A 17980-nucleotide genomic window follows, 5' to 3' on the forward strand; every position below is an offset into this window, starting at 1 on the left:
AAATCACTGGACCCTTAATAACTGTATCAATAGAGCAGTTCCCTGAATCTTTTCTGTTTTTTCTCTAATATATCTACTTAAAAAAAAAATACTGGATGCATTTACATAGGTGCCATTGATAATAGCATGTGATAATATGTTTTTCAAAAATGCTGAACCTTATTGAAGGATGACAGGAAACTTTACCTAATTGTACACATATGACATCTAACACAGCCTCCATTGGTGTTTGGTATTCAACAACCGACTTTTTTCAAGTGTTTTTTTAAAATCGATTTGTTTTTTATTTATTTATTTTTGACTGTGCTGGGTCTTCATCGCTGTGTGCGGGCTTTCTCTAGCTATGGAGAGCAGGGGATACTCTCTAGTTTTGGAGCGAGGGTTTCCCATTGCAGGGGCTTCTCTTGTTGTGGAGCATGGGCTCCAGGGTGCGTGGGCTTCAGTAGTTTCTGCACCCAGGATTTGTTGCCTCACTGCGTATGGAATCTTCCCAGACCAGGGATTGAACCCATGTCACCTGCACTGGCATGTGAATTCTTAACCACTGGACCACGAAGGAACTCCAGGCTGTGGGGCTGGCAGCTTTGGCTTCCTCGGGAAGACCTTGTTTTGTTAGCACTCTGGATTTTGCCTTCATGTCTCTTTAAAACTGCCTGTCCTATTCTGCCAAACTGCCAGATTGCCCGTGGCTTTGCTTCTCTCTGTTTTGTTTTGTTAGTTCATTATTCATGTATTTTATTAACCTGTATGCAATTACTTGTCTTCTGGTTTGTTGAAACAATAGGTCAGACAACATTTGCCATAATAGTGTCTGTCAAAGTGACTGGTCATAAAAGCTTCAGCACATTATTCATCTGAAGGACACTCCCAGTGAAGGCAATTGATTCTGCCATTCTCCTCCACCTTTAGTATTTCAGCTCAACCTTTTTTCTCTTATGCCTATTCTTCTTGGGAGTGCCATGAGACTTCTTCCTTCTCTTAGCTCCACCGCGACGTCTCAGCACAAGATGAAGAGTGGACTCCTTTTGAATGTTGTAGTTGGTCAAAGACATCCATCTTCCAGTTGCTTGCCAGCAACGATCAGTCTTTGCTGGTCAGGAGGAACACCTTCCTTATCCTGGATCTTGGCCTTTACATTTTCTATTGTATCCAAGGGCTTGACCTTGAGAGAGATGCTCTTCCCTGTCAGGGTCTTCACGAAAATCTGCATCACGGTGGCAGTTCCACCGCAGATGGTGTACCCTAAAGTGGCTTTCCTCCTCTCCATGTGAGCTTCAGGACAACCCAGCTAGTGTCTCCTTCCTGCGTTTGTCTTCACAGAGGCCACTGGTAAGGTTTCTCCAGGGAGTAACTGTCTTGTACTGTTTGGATTTTTGTGTGTGTGTGTTTTATTGGAGTATAGTCGCTTTAGGGCTTCCCAGGTAGCTCAGATGGTAAAGAATCACCTGCAATGCAGGAGACCCTGGTTGGATTCCTGGGTTGAGAAGTCCCCCTGGAGCAGAGATAGGCTACCGCCTCCAGTATTCTTGCCTGGAGAATCCCCATGGACAGAGGAGCCTGGAGGGCTACAGTCCACGGGGTCACAAAGAGTCAGACACGACTGAGAGACTAAGCACAATACAGCACATAGTTGCTTCACAATCTTGTGTTAGTTTCTGCTTACAGCAAAGCAAATCAGCTCTAGGTACACATTATCCCCTCTGTGGGGGATTTCCTTCCCATTCAGGCCACAACAAAGCATTGAGTAGAGATCCCTGTGCTCTCCAGTAGGTTCTTATTAGTTATCTGTTTTATACATAGTATCATTAGTACCTATACTTCTTTCTCAATCTCCCAACTCATCCTATCCCCCTTTTCCTCCTTGGTGCCCAAACATTTGCTCTCTGCCTTGTACTGCTTTTAGACTTTGGCCTTGGTGAGCTCTAGCAATCCAGTCTGTCACCCTGGCTGTCTGGCCGTCACTATTTCTCTCATACACACACCCTGCAGGACTGAAGGGCATATAGTCTACACCCCAGCTGTTGGGAGCTCTACTACAGACACCCTGAACCCTAAGTTTAAGCAGAAATTATCTCAGTGAAAGGGCATCACCTCACCAATTTCCCTCTTTCTGGGGCTAGCCTATAACCAATGCCTAGTTGAGACAGAGGATAAATACCACCCTCGCCTGCATCTTTCCCTTCCCTTCCTCTGAAAAGGCCACCCTAGAATAACCCTTCTGTTGGCCACCCAGCTGCAACCCTCCCCTAACCAGGATCGCCAGCTTGGAGCCCCTTCCTTTAGGCTGCTCCTCCAGCACCTCTGTTGGAAAGGTTCTTGAACCCAAGTCTTCCTACCTGACTTTCGTATGTCAAGGCTCCTGTTTTGTTTGGGTTTTCACTGGGAAGAAAAAAAAAAGGGAGACTTCCAGAAGAGAAGAGAGAAAGAACAAGTAGAGAGGGGTGAGGATAATAGTCATGCACCTCGTGAAGTCCAATCCAGTTGGCCAAAGGATTTTTCCCACATTGTTTTTGTTCAGCTGCTAAGTCATGTCCAATTCTGCGATCCCATGAACTGCATCACACCAGGCTTCCCTGGTCTTTTCACACTATCTTAGAGAAGAGGAAAATATACTCTTGCTACCTTCAGACAGTGAAACTACAGATGATCTTTGCTTTTTTTCCCCCTATATTTTCCAAATTTTTTAAAATTTATTTATTTATTTTTGGTTCTGTAGGTCTTCGTTGCTGCACCTGGGTGTTCTCTAGTTGCAGCTCACAGGCTTCTCATTGCAATGGCTTCTCTTGTTGAAGAGCATGGACACTAGGGTGCCTGAGCACCCTTCAGTGGTGGCAGCATGCGGGCTCAAGGGTTGTGGCACACGGACTTAGTTGCTCTGCAGCATGAGGAATCTTCCCAGACTAGGGATTGAACCTGTGTCCCTGGCATTGGCAAGCAGATTCTTAACCACTGGACCACCAGGGAAGTCCAGAATTTTCTTTTTTTTTTTTTTTTGCAATGAACAAATAATTATTTTAAAAAATAAACATACAATAAAGCTCTTTAGAAGAAGGAAGGGGCCTAGAGGGCTTCATTCCTCTCCTCCTCTGCTCTCTACCTTCCTCTCCCAAGAGGATGTAGTCCAGGGTGGCTGTGGGCAGAGGAAGTCAGGCCGCAAATCTCTGAGGCAGCTCAAAGCCAGGATTTCTGGCCCAGCAGATTCTCTCATTCTTTGCTTCCAGCCCCAAATCCCATGCTTACTCACTTCACAGCACCTACTTTTAACCTGCCAAATGCCACTAAATCTACAAATTAAACCTCAGATTACAGAATTCTTTTTGATGTAAAAAAAATGTGGGGATTTTTAAAATGTAATTATTCATACACTAAGATTTTAATTGTTCTGCTTTTCTCACTCGCTCATCTTTTTTTTTTCAAGGCAGGGTGATTCCCGAATGCGGGCCTGCCCAGGCAGCTCCATGGGCCGAAGAAGGAATTCCTGGGAGGCTGTGAGGGGTCTGAGCAGCAGCTGGTGGCTCAGGCCACACCCCTTCCCTCCTCCCCCGAACCTCCCCACAGCCTCCCACCACCGCAACAATGCAACACAAAAGGCCAGGTCTCAGTGTGATCCCTATGTGGGGAGCCTTGGACCCAGGCTCAGTGTCTATGGCACTGGGTCTCAGGAAGGTTTTGGAGCGGGAAACCTGGAGCCAGCCTGGTACGGTTCAGAGAGATGGGGAAGTGGTCTGGGCTGCCTGCCCACTTTCTTCCCGTCTGCTCCCCCATCTTGAGCTGCAACCAGACTGGTTTCTAAAACTTGTGATTTTAACCACTCCCCACCAGCAGTTAAGAATCTGCCTTCCAACACAGGGGACTGAGGTTTGATCCCTGGTTGGGGAACGAGGATCCCACTTGCCGTGGGGCAACTGAGATCACGCATCACAGTGAGAGAGAAGCCCCCGCTTGTGGCAGCAAAGACCCAGTGCAGCCAAAACAAAAATAATAATAACATAAAATTTGTGTTAAAATACACATAACATAAAATTTGCCCTTTTAATCATTTTCAAGTGTCCAGTTCAATGGCATTAAGTACCTCCACAGTCTTGTGTAACTATCACTACCATCCGCCTCCGCAAAATTTTCATCATCCCAAACTGAAAGTTCTCTACCCATTAATTAATTCCCCATTCCACCCACCCCTCCCCTGAGCCCGTGCAACCACCTGTCTCTTTCTGTCTCTATAAATTTGCTATTCTAAGTACCTCATCTAAGTGGAATCATATGGTGTTTGTCCTTTTGTGTCTGGCTCTTTCACTCAGAGTAATATCTTCAAGAATTTATTCATGTTGTAGCAAACGTCAAAATTTCTTTTCTTTTTAAGCCTGGATAATATATGGATATACCATTTGTTTACCCGTTCATCTCTTTTATGGGGTCTTTTTTTAAAAAATTATTATTGTCTTTTGGCCATGCTGCATGGCATGAGGTATCTTAGCTCCCTGACCAGGGGTCAAACCCATGCCCCTGGCAGGGTGGGGCAGCTCTGTGTCTTAACCACTGGACCACCAGGGAAGTCCCTACTTATTCATCTCTTGATGGACACTTGAGTTGTTTTCATGTCTTGGCTACTGTGCATAATGTTACTATGAATATGGGTGTACAAATATTTATTCAAGTCTCTGCTTTCAGTTCTTTGATCTTGTTGTTGTTTAGTCTCTAAGTCGTGTCTAACTCTTCCGCGACCCCGTCGACAGTAGCCCACCAGATTCCTCTATCTATGGGACTTCCCAGGCAAAAGCATTGGAATGGGTCGCCATTTCCTCCTCTAGGGGATTTTCCCCACCCAGGGATCAAACCCGCATCTCCTATGTCTCCAACACTGCAGGCAGATTCTTTACTGCTGAGCCACCAGGAAAAACCTATTCTTTGAGTTACGTACCCATAAGCAGAATTCCTGGATCATATGCTCCAGACTGATCTTTTAAGGATACAAGTTAAACCATTTCATTTCAAGCTCTCTTGGGGACTCCTAGGGTCTGCATGATGGGGTCCCCCTGGGCTCAGAAGCTCATTCCATCCCATTGTCCTCTTACAGACCTGGCCACGATACTTATCTTCTTGGGGATTCTCAACCACTCAAGCATGCCCCAACCCTAAGCCCTTCCTCTAGCTGTGACTTCTCCCTGAAATGTTCTCTGGCTAGGATATCTAGTCCTCACAGCTGGGGTGGCTCAGAGACCGTCTGCTGACCACCCCACCAAAACCAGCCCTGCTCCTCCAATCTCCATCACATCTTCACCCTCTCTGTTCACTTTCCTTTGCAGCCTTGTCATACTCTGGACTTACCTTGCTTATTTATTTATTCCTCTATTGCCTGCCCCCTAAGTAAGTAAGTGAAGTCGCTCAGTTGTGTCCGACTCTTTGCGACCCCGGGGACTGTAGCCTACCAGGCTTCTCCATCCATGGGATTCTCCAGGCAAGAATACCGGAGTGGGTTACCCCCTGCCCTCCCCCAAATGAAAGTTCCAGAGGAGCAGGTACTTTATCTGTTATATCTGCATGTCTAAACCCATGCTTAAGCCCATACTTAGCTTATAACCAGCACTCCTTAAAAATGTATCAGATGGGGATTTCCCTGGTGGCTAAGTGGCTAAGACTCTTTGCTCCCTATGCAGGGGTCCTGGGTTCAATCCCTGGTCAGGGAACTAGATCCCACATTCCAAAAGTAAGATCCCGCATGCTGCAACTAAGACCCAGTTCAGCCAAATAAATAAATATATATTTTTAATGTATTGGAAGAATGAATGAATGAATGAGTGCAAGCCCATGACTTTCCAAGTGGGTGGACTTAGCCCACAGACGAAACATGTGTATCTTAGAGGAACGTAGAGTTTACTTGAACATAGGGGGATGCTATATTTATATGTATTTTAACAGGTATTTTGGGACTTCCCTGGTGGTGCAGTGGGTAAGCCTCTGAGCTCCCGAGACAAGAAGCCTGGGTTTGATCCCTTGTCAGGGAGACAGAGCCCACACACCACAGCTAAAGATCTCATATGCTGTGATGAAGAATGAAGATCCCACGTGCCGCAGCTAAGACCTTTTGTTGTTCGGTCACTCAGTCCCGTCCAACTCTTTGCGCCCCCCCAGGGACTGCAGCACACCAGGCTTCCATGTCCTTCACCATCTCCCACAGCTTGCTCAAACTCATGCCCATTGAGTTGGTGATGCCATCCAACCATCTTGTCCTCTGTCACCCCCTTCTCCTCCTGCCTTCAATCTTTGCGGCATCAGGGTCTTTTTTAATGAGTCAGTTCTTCGCATCAGGTGGCCAAAGTACTGGAGCTTCAGCTTCAGCATCAGTCATTCCAATGAATATGCAGGGTCGATTTCTTTTAGGACTGGTTTGATCTCCTTGCAGTCCAAGACCTGGTGCAGCCAAATAAATAAATAAATATACATATACATATATATATATATATATATATCTTAAAAGGTGTCTGACTCTTTGTGACCCCATGAACTGTAGGTTGCCAGGCTCCTCTGTCCATGGGGTTCTCCAGGCAAGAATACTGGAGTGGGTTGTCGTGTCCTCCTCCAGGGGATCATCCCAATCCAGGCATCAAACCCACGTCTCCTGCACTGCAGGTAGATTCTTGACCTAATGACTCACCTGGGAAGCCCCTTTGAAAGGTATACTAAGGTATATGTTGGGACCATAACTAAGGACAACAAACTGAGTGGCTTAAACAAGAGAAACTGTGTTTCATGGCTCTGAACACTGGGAGTTTGAGATAAGATGTCCACAAGGTTGGCTCTGTCTGAGGACCACGGGGGCAGGATCTGTCTCATTGGCTTGAAGATCATGTTTACTCTGTGTCTCCATGTCATCTTCCTTCTGTACATGTCTGTGTCCTTATCTCCTCTCCTTATAAATACACCAGCCATGGTGGACTAGAGCCCACCCTAATAACTTCATTTTAACTTTACTTCTTTAAACACCCTGTCTTCAGATACAGTTACACTCTCAGGTCCTGAGGTTTAGGACTTTAACATACAAATATCCATCCAGTGTGGGGAAGCGTGTGTGTGTGTGTGTGTGTGTGTGTGTGTATGGACAACTACTGGAGAGTGGGGTCAACCTTCTTCTTCTGGATGCCTCCTCATGCCTTGCATGGTACTGAGCACATAGTAGGGACTTTATAAATGCTGTACATTCACTTGGCTGCTGATACCAAACCAGACACTGAGGACAACTTTTTAATCTGAGGAATTCCATCCTCTCCCCATGAAGGATCAATGAGAGTAAAAGATGCAGCCCGATGGAGGGACATGGAGGCTGGGAAGGAACACAGAGTGTAGGAACTGGGGGCAGGGAGAGAGGACCAAACCCACCACGCACAGAGCCAAGAGGGGATGAGATACATCCGAGACCGCCAGCTGGACAACGGCAGAAACAGGAGCAGGAAGGGGGACTCCTGACTCCCAGGCCACTCCCACGTCCACTGCAAGGACCACTTCTGTCCCTAGGATCGGCTTGGATGCCTGGAACAATCTGGTCCAACTCCTTGAGTCAATTATACACACATCGACACACCCAAACACAGCAAGTTTTCGTTTATCTAAAAAAAGGGAAGGTGTATTCTGTCACATCAAGAGGAACCACTTAAATTGTAGAAAGAGGAACTTCCTTGGTGGTCCAGTGGTTAAGAATTCACCTTTCAATGCAAGGGACACATGTTCAACCCTTGGTCGAGGAAATAAGATTCCACATGCCACAGGGCACCGAAGCCCAAGTGCCACAATCGAAGAAAGCCCACAGGCCATGATGAAGACCCAGCACAGCCAAAAATAAAATAAAAAAAACTTTAAAACATCATTGAAAGATTGTGTGTGTGTGTGTGTGTGTGTGTGCGCGCGCGCGCGCATGCTCAGTTGTGTCTGACTCTGCGATCCTACAGACTGTAGCCCCCCAGGCTCCTCTGTCCATGGAATAGTCCAGGCAAGAATACTGGAGTGGGTTGCCATTTCCTACAGGGGATTTTCCCAACCCAGGCATCAAACCTGAATCTCTTGCATTTCTAGGATTGAACCCAGGTCTCCCACGTTGCAGGCGCATTCTTTACCATCTGAGCCACTAGGAAAACCCAAAAATACTGGAGTGGGTAGCCTATCCCTTGTCCAGGGGATCTTCCTGACACAGGAATCAAACTGTGATTTCCTGCATTGCAGGTGGATTCTTTACCAGTTGAGCTACCAGGGAAGCCCCTGGGAAGCCCTGCCAATTTTCAAAGAATTATGTAGACTAGAACTGAAGATTCCTGATACTAAATGGCAATGGGCAGACTGACCCTTTCTTTTGTATCTTCTCTTTCTCTCTCTCTTTTTTTTTTTTTGGTGGGATCTTAGTTCCTGGACCAGGGATTGCACCTGGGTCATGTCAGTGAAAGTGCTGAGTCCTAACAACTGATCCATGAGCAAATAAACAGACTGACCCTTTCAGTGATGATGCTGATGGCCTGGTCCTGGCAAGACCTCAGGTCACCATCCTGAGCATCCTCCCCACAACCTGTCCTCTCTGAGGTCTGCAAGATTGGATCCACTCCATGGTGGGTTCCCTGGAAGTTGAGTTCTACCATAAATTTCCAATTTCAACATGCTACTTACTCCACTTCTCTTTTTTCCTCAAGATGAAAGCACAACAAGACCCCTATCCTTTGCTTATTTACCATCTTTGCACCATTTTATTAAACATTTGCACTCTCCTATCCCCCACACCACTTCCAAATTATGCTTTCTAGACATAAATCACACCATTTCAGTCCTTTCTTCCAATCATTTAATCACATAACACCCCCCACACACACACACACACACACATCACCACCTCTAGGGATAAACCACAAGATTCTTAGAAGAACATGGAAGTCTTTCCCGACACATTTCTTTTCACAAACACCTTCTCTTTAGGATGCCTTTAGCCACAAAGTACATAAACTCAACTAAAGTGGATTTAAATATAGTCAGCCTTGTTACCTCCTCTAACCAGAAATCCAGAGGTGGGAAGCTGAGCTGTTCACCCTAGAGGTTCACAGCACCTCTGAGGGCCAAGGACCCTGTCTCCTTTCTACTCTGCCACCCTCATGAGGGCAAAGTGGCTGCAGTGGCTCCGAGCGTCCCCACCTCCCATTCCAACATCAAGAAGCAGAGCCAGTCCTGGATGAGCTTTCCCTTGCATCTCACAGGCAAAAGTCAGGTGACTAGCCCTTTGTGAAATTGGCATGGGGAATGGAGGACCATGATTGCTTTATATCAGCTTGCATTTCCCCAAGTCCCAGGGCTCATCTTAACTCTCATTTTTCCTTTGAAGCATTTCCTATCCCACCTCTGGCAGGGCTGCTTGATGTCTTCTCATCATTCAACAGACATCCACTGAGCATCTAGGCAGTGCCAGGCATGGGGGATACAGTAGTGAACAAAACCAGATACTGTGTTACCCTCATTTGTCTCTATTTCCATTATGGTCGTCGTTGTTCAGTCGCTAAGTTGTGTCTGATTCTTTGGGAACTCATAGACTGCAGCACACCAGGCTTCCCTGTCCTTCCATTGTCTCCCAGAGTTTGCTCAAACTCAAGTCTACTGAGTAGGTGATGCCATCCAATCATCTCATCCTCTGTCATCCCCTTCTCCTCCTGCCCTCAATCTTTCCCAGCATCAGGGTCTTTTACAGTACTAGACAATATATCTGTTATAGTACTGGACATTGGAGAAGGCAATGGCACCCCACTCCAGTCCTCTTGCCTGGAAAATCCCATGGACGGCCTGATAGGCTGCAGTCCATGGGGTAGAGAACAGTCGGACACGACTGAGCGACTGCACTTTCACTTTTCACTTTCATGCATTGGAGGAGGAAATGGCAACCCACTCCAGTGTTCTTGCCTGGAGAATCCCCGGGATGGGGGAGCCTGGTGGGCTGCCGTCTATGGGGTCACACGGAGTCGGACATGACTGAAGTGACTTAGCAGCAGCAGCAGCAGTACTGGACATATTATATTTTGTGAAGTGAGTGATATTAGACACCTCTCTGAGCCTCAGATTCCTCATGTATAAAAGGGGAATGATAACCTCCAACTCACTGTTGTAAGATTAAGCAATAATGTACTGTATAGAACCCAGAATGTGCCTGATTTATAACTGATGCTCAAGAAATCAAAACTTTACAGGGTTTCCACAAATATAGAGTAATTCTCTTGTGCGTGAATTTCTAGAACAGCCTATTTTTAAACACACAACATAAAATACATGGGATAAAAAGGAAACCAATTACACTGAGAGACAGTTACCAAAATACTTTTAAGTACATGTAATATGCTACACTCAATATGCCAGCAAATTTGGAAAATAGCTTTGGCCACAGGACTGGAAAAGATCATTCCAAAAGTTTTCATTCCAATCCCAAAGAAAGGTAATGCCAAAGAATGTTCAAACTACCACACAATTGCACTCATCTCACACATTAGCAAAGTAATGCTCAAAATTCTCCAAGCCAGGCTTCAACAGTACATGAACTGTGAACTTCCAGATATTCAAGCTGGATTTACGAAAGGCAGAGGAACCAGAGATCAAACTGTGAACATCCGCTGGATCATTCAAAAAGCAAGAGAGTTCCAGAAAAACATCTACTTCTGCTTTGTTGACTATGCCAAAGCCTTTGATTGTGGGGATCACAACAAACTGTGGAAAATTGTTGAAGAGATGGAAATACCAGACCACCTGACCTGCCTCCTGAGAAATCTGTATGCAGGTCAAGAAGCAACAGTTAGAACTGGACATGGAACAACAGACTGGTTCCAAATAGGAAAAGGAGTACATGAAGGCTGTATATTGTCACCCTGCTTATTTAATTTATATGCAGAGTGCATCATGAGAAACGCTGGGCTGGATAAAGCACAAGCTGGAATCAAGATTGCCAGGAGAATTCCCCAAACTCCTTTCCTTGGGTCCAACCCATAACAGGAAGTATTGCTTTGCAAAGTGAGAGAGACTCAGAGTTATCAAGCTTTTTTTATTTAATTAGCTGTGTGACCTTAGCTAAGTCAACTCTCCTTTCTGAACCTGTTCATTCATCTGTAAAAAGCAAGGGTTGGGGGAGAGGAGAAGATGTTTGTCAAACAGGTCTCCAGACCTGCATTCTTTTAAATTTTTATTTATTTTTTAATTAAAGTATTATTGATTTACCAATATTATGTTAGCTTCATGTATACAGTGTAGTGGGGGCTCCCCATGCGGCTCGGTGGTAAAGAATCTGCCTGTCCACAAAGGGGACGCAGGAGACACCAGAGACCCAGGTTTGATTCCCGGGCTGGGAAGATCCTCCAGAGGAGGAAATGGCACCCAATCCAGTGTTCTTGCCTGGAAAATCCCAAGCAAAGAGGAGCCTGGCAAGCTATACAGTCCATAGCGTCACAAAATATCAGACGTGACTAAACATGCGTGCATACAGCATAATAATTCAGTATTTTCACAGCCTTCAGGTCAGGTCAGGTGCTCAGTTCAGTTCAGTTCAGTCGCTCAGTCGTGTCCGACTCTTTGCGACCCCATGAATCGCAGCACGCCAGGCCTCCCTGTCCATCGCCATCTCCCGGAGTTCACTCAGACTCACGTCCATCAAGTCCATGATGCCATCCAGCCATCTCATCCTCTGTTGTCCCCTTCTCCTCCTGTCCCCAATCCCTCCCAGCATCAGAGTCTTTTCCAATGAGTCAACTCTTCACATGAGGTGGCCAAAGTACTGGAGTTTCAGCTTTAGCATCATTCCTTCCAAAGAAATCCCAGGGCTGATCTCCTTCAGAATGGACTGGTTGGATCTCCTTGCAGTCCAAGGGACTCTCAAGAGTCTTCTCCAACACCACAGCTCAAAAGCATCAATTCTTCAGCGCTCAGCTTTCTTCACAGTCCAACTCTCACATCCATACATGACCACAGGAAAAACCATAGCCTTGACTAGACAGAACTTAGTCGGCAAAGTAATGTCTCTGCTTTTGAATATGCTATCTAGGTTGGTCATAACTTTTCTTCCAAGGAGTAAGCGTCTTTTAATTTCACAGACTGTATGCCATTAAAATTTATTACAAGATAATGACTATAAATCCCTGTGCTACACAATTTATCCTTATTGTGTATCTGTTTTACACAAAGCAGTTTGTATCTCTTAATCCATACCCCTAGTTTTTCCCTCTGCCTTCCCACTCCCCTGTGGTAACCACTCATTTGTTCTCTGTGTCTGTGATTCTGTTTCTGTTTTGTATATACATTCATTTGTATCCATTTTTAGACTTCACATGTAAGTAATACCAAAGAGTAAATATTCTTGCCGTTTAAGAATTCTTGATCAGTAGTATATTTGTGGGTGTGTGATTTCATTTGATAATTTTTTAAAGGCATTTTCTGCACCATCTGTCCAGCCCCCTTAAAAGTAAGTCAACACATAATTTTACAGTCTGCATTTGTACCTGTATTTACAATTGCAAACAACAAATCACTTCAATTATCACAAACCAGTAAGGAGAGGCAGACAGATATAAGGTTATATGACATCACAAAGGACTGTGCTTGAGATGTGTTCCCATGTGTAATATACAAAAAGTGATGGAGGAGGAAGATATTCCACCACAAAAGGGAGGTAAATACCCTAAAGGAGAGATAACAATCCTGTCTAAGGAGTGCAGTGCCCCCGTAACAGGACACCAGAGATTTGAGTGCACATACATCAATGGGATTACTTTGAATTTTATTGATTTTGTTTGTGGATTTGTTCTCCTTTAACTGGAGTGTTTATTTCTGTTTCTCGTTGTATGGGCGTTATCAGTATAACAGATTCATTGGCAGTTTTACCTCTGCATATGTTTTAGTAGCATGATTACAAAAGAAAAACTATGTGAGACAATATTGGAAGTATATGTGATACACACAAACACAAACACATTATATACATATTTAACTTAAAAGAGGGAGCTCCCAATATTAAATTTGAGAAGCAATGAGCTAAAAATAAAAACCTCTGGGGCCCATCACCCCTCTGACCTTCGGAGCACTAATTTCTAGAGAACAAAGTCAGACCTGCTTGCCTGTGGGGTGTGGGGGTGGGGCTGGGGCTGGGTGGGGAGATGTCAATCATATTCGGAAGGAAAGAGACTTTGGGTGTGTTCTGCTGCCCTCAGCTGGCCATGTGAATAATCTGTTGGGCTCATTCCAGACTTGGAGAAGAATTTGGAGGGCTCTTTGGTCCAGCGATGGCGAAGGACAGGGAAACCTGGCGTGCTTCATTCCATGAGGTCTCAAAAAGTTGGACGCGACTTAGCAACTGAACAACAAATTGGTCCAGAGGTTGAGGGGGACAGGGGAAGGGGGCGAGAATGCAGCTCGCAAGGACCTGCATTTTCAGGGGCGTTGCCCAGAGCTGGGTCTTGACTGTTCTGAACGCTCAAGACCTAAATTGCGTGGGTTTTACAAGTTAGCGCTGTCCCTGCCTCGGGATGAGGTCTGGCTCAGGGATGGTGGAAGACTGATCCCGGAGACAGGAGACCAAGCTGGAGCTCAGTAGGTCCCCCTAGCGGCCACATCAAGGAGACTCCAGGGGCTTCACCCTGACCGGACCAGCCAGAGCCGGGCCTCAGTTCTTGGCTCTGTACACTCTACAGGACCTTGGCCTTGGTGACTTAGGTTCTGCGCATTCATTCAGTGGGAAGGAGGTCCCCTCCCCGAGGAGCAAGTACACAGATTCTTTCGCTACAACAGGAGGTCCCTCACCTTCTTGTAATAGATCTCTGTGATGGCTGAGGCTTCTTCCCAAGTGGTGCAGTGGTAAAGATCTGCCTGCCAAAGCAGGAGACGCAAGAGATGCAGGTTCAATCCCTGGATTGGGAAGAGCCCCTAGAGTAGGAAATGGCAACCCGCTCCATTATTCTTGCCTGGGAAATTCCATGGACAGAGGAGCCTGGTGGGCTACAGTTCATGGGGTTGCAAAGAATTGGACACGACTGAACAGGCAGGTACTTTGATGGCTAAACCATTGAGTAGAAGGAGATAGTCCTGAGTCTAGGAGCATCAGACCCTTGGAGACCCAGCCCAGCCTTCTTCACCCCACCCCACCCTCTCCAGCTTAGTCATCTTTCCTCCTCTGGGCCCTGCAGAGCCCCCTGCCTGTTCTGTTCTATACACTGAGTATGAAGCTCTATTCAGGAGTGGAGGCCAGGTCCTGGCTTATGGGATACTTGACAGCAGCCCTTAAGGAATGTTTTAGTAATTGGGGAGCAGGCCCTAAACTAGTCACTGTGACACAGGTCAGGGCAGGTGGAGGAGGAGGAGGCTGCAGGAGTTCGCCTGGTCTCTTGCCGTGGAGAACCAGTAACCAGACCTCACAGCCTTGGGACAGCCCCTGCGGGCTCCCACAAACTTTACCCTTCTCCATAAGTTGACCCCCGCCGCATCTTTTCCTACCTTTTCTCTCCGCAGCACTTGTTAGGGAGCCAGCACACTGGCCCTCAGCATTTGCCCAGCAGGCACCTAGGAGATGCCAGGGTTGTGGAATGTTATTCATTTATTAACCGATGGGTAGGGCCTAAAAAGGAATTCTGGGAAAATGCTTTCCTGGGCAAAGGCCATGAGCAGGACAGAGAAGGGGGCCCTCTCCTCCTTCCAGGAAGCCAGTGGTCCAGCCCTCCCTGTGCTGCTCACCCTTTGTTTATTTGGGGACACAGAAAACTCAGCAAAAGCTCCATCTGAGTCTTTCCAGTGGGAGCCACTAGGCTGGGCCTCCCGGCCAGCGGCTGACAATCCCACTGAATGATTCTCACCTCCCTCTGGACCCACGACCACAGCCACTCCACTCAGCAGGCACCAGCTCCAGGCATCCCTAGGAGGAACCCAGCTCCAAGCTGGAGCCTGAGCCAGAGGAGAGCTCCCTGCAAAGGCTCTGGCTCTGTGCACCACCACCACCCCCTCCAGAGGGCCCTTCTAGTGATGGCCCTTCTCTTCTCCTCCACCCTCAGACATGGCCCTCACCCCATCTAGTCCACAGACTCTGATTTGAAAAGAACATGGGAGCCATCAGGCCCAGAGCTCCTCTCCTGATCTAGCTCTGAGGTTACACTCACAAACCCTGCACTCAGCCTCACATCCTTCCTCCAGGACTCACCGACTGGGTGGCCTTAGGCAAATTACTTAACCTCTCTGAGCTTCATTTCCTCATCTCTAGAATGGAGCCCATAGTGGTACTTTCTCATTCAGTCCTTGTCAGGACTGAAGAGGCCAGTGTCTGGAACATGCTTTACAAGAGGCTGAGCCCACCATGAAATTAAAAGGTGCTTGCTCCTTGGAAGGAAAGTTATGACAAACCTAGACAGCATATTAAAAAGCAGAGACATCACTTTGCCAACAAATGTCCATATAGTCAAAGCTATGGTTTTTCCAGTGGTGAGAGTTGGATGTGAGAGTTGGATAATGAAGGCTGAGCACTGAAAAATTGATGCTTTCAAACTGTGGTGTTGGAGACTCTTGAGGGTCCCTTGGACTGCAAGGAGATCAAAGGAAATCCTAAAGGAAATCAACCCTGAATATTCATTGGAAGGACAGATGCTAAAGCAGAAGCTCCAATATTCTGGCCACCTGATGCGAAGAGCTGACTCATAGGAAAAGACCCTGATGCTGGGAAAGACTGAAGGCAAAAGAAGAAGGGCATGGCAGAGGATGAGATGGTTAGATAGCATCATTGACTCAATGGATGTGAATTTGAGCAAGCTCCAGTAGATAGTGGAGGCAGAGGAGCCTGGAGGGCTACAGTTCATAGGGTCTCAAAGAGTTGGACATGACTTATGTATATGTAGCAACTGAACAACAACAACAGCCCATTATGAGAGCTCAAGAAAGGGAATCATCCCAATTATCTTCATCAATGCAAATTAACAAGACTTGTTAATGGCCCAGCAGAGCCCCTACTGACATTCAGTCTCCCATTGACCCTTGCAGAGATTCTGCTGGGCACGCTGATAAAGCCAGAACAACTCTAACACTGCACCCAGAGCTGTGCCAACTCCATGGGGCCGCGAAGGAAATTTATTCTCCAGGAAGAGGCAAGAGAAGACAAATTCGGGAAGCAACTAGTAAAAAACACAAGACAGCTTAGAAGTACTAAATAGTTCAGTGCAGACTAAATTAATAAGAAGAAGCATTTGTAAGGCATTTTAACATTTACCTAGTTATTGGAAATGCATGATCTTACATAATTCTCAAAATAAACCAGCAAGGTAAGTGTTATAATTAGTAGATGAGGAAATTTAGGTTTGGGGAGACGAAACGACCTGTGTGTGGTCACACTGCCCATTAATGGATAACTCAGAAAGACAACTTCATCCTGCTTCTAACTTCTTTTGTACGGGGATCCTTGCTTTTGCCATTGAGGGGGATGCATTGTATGTAAGTATGATTATGTATATGTACGTATGTGTCTGTGTGTGTGTCTGTGTGCCTTTGTTTGTTCACAAGGGTAGATGTTTCTTCAGACCCCGTCTCACTCCTATCCTTTCCTCCAATCAGCCCCAGAATATGGCCAGAATATCCTGAAGTTCATGTTTCATGCTATTTGTGCGGTGTCCAGTGGCTCTCTTCTGGGTCTCCTTTCATAGATATACGGTGGCCTCTCAGTGCTGGGACAGGTCTCCAAACCATCCAGAAGGTGAGGGGTTTTGTGACCTCATGAAGTGACTGAGCATGCATGCATGCCTTATTTAGGGCTTCCCAGGGTGGCTCAGAGGTAAAGAATCCACCTGCCCTTGCAGGAGATACAGGTTTAATCCCTGGCTCAGGCAGATCCCCTGGAGGAGGGCGTGGCAACCCACTCCAGTGTTCTTACTTGGAGAATCTCATGGACAGAGGAGCCTAGCAGGCTACAGCCCAGGGTCGCACAGAATCAGACACGACTGAAGCAACTTGGCACGCACACGTGACCCCCAACACTGCCCTGAGGGCCTCAGAAATATGGCAGCAGAGAACAAGGAACCACTGTCTCTGGCCACCTGCAGCAGGTTCTGGGTGCCGGGGTGGGGGTGGGGTGGGGGGTGCTGCAGGCAGAGACCTGGGAAACAGGTTTGCAGAAGCCTGTAATAGGCCTCCTGGAACAGCACAGCTGTGCTGCTCCCATGTAAGGAAGGGTGGAGGAGGACCCAGCAGAAGGGCCACGGTCTGGGGCAGGATGGAGAATGGCAGATCAGAGCAGAATGTGACCAGCTCCTTATGACCTGGCGAGATGAAAAATGCACGCTGAACTTGAAGTCACATGGGGCTCAGGTCCCACCCCTCTGCTTCCTCTTGGTGCCATCCTGACAAGTTATTCCAGCTCTAAAACCTAGTTGATAGTAGCGTGCATTTCACAACTTGCCATCAGGATTAAATTAATTGGTTTGATGAACTATCACCTGGTGTACAGTAGGCCCTTTCAGGGCTGCATTATGACTTTGGCGGGCCCCGGGCACTTTCGCATTCAGTGGGCAAAAGTATTAAAAAATTTTTGTACTACTGTGTGTTGGTATAAACACAAATACAATCCAAGCCAGATTATATTCGTTTGTTTCCTTGTGTGTGCTGTGCTTAGTCGCTCAGTCATGTCCAATTCTTTGTGACCCCCGTGGACTGTAGCCCACCAGGTTCCTCTGTCTATGGGGATCCTCTAGGCAAGAATACTGGAGTGGGTTGCCATGCCCTCCTCAGCTTTTAAAAGAAGTTAAAGTATCTTCATGGACCTCTTAAACATGACTCCGAAGTATCAGGCCTGTCGTGCCTGAGGGATAAATGGGTTCAGGGGGCTCCATCATGTTTGCTCTTAGTGTCTCAGAGGCTGTAAGGGTCGTGGTCATTCTTCTAGGAGGCTCCCCCATCCCCCTGTGTGTCCAGCATTCCTGCTCTCTCTGCAGAGTGCCATGCTTCAGTGTCAAGATTTTCAGTAAGA

General features: G+C 46.7%; 1 pseudogene; it reads right to left on the reverse strand.

Annotated features, from left to right (window-relative positions):
• Positions 1-753: 753 nt before the first annotated feature.
• On the reverse strand, positions 754-1369 carry LOC120851476 (annotated as a pseudogene).
• Between the last annotated feature and the right edge of the window lie 16611 nt (positions 1370-17980).

The sequence above is a fragment of the Oryx dammah genome, unplaced genomic scaffold (genome assembly GCF_014754425.2).
Source record: "Oryx dammah isolate SB20612 unplaced genomic scaffold, SCBI_Odam_1.1 HiC_scaffold_25, whole genome shotgun sequence".
Classification (NCBI taxonomy): domain Eukaryota; kingdom Metazoa; phylum Chordata; class Mammalia; order Artiodactyla; family Bovidae; genus Oryx; species Oryx dammah.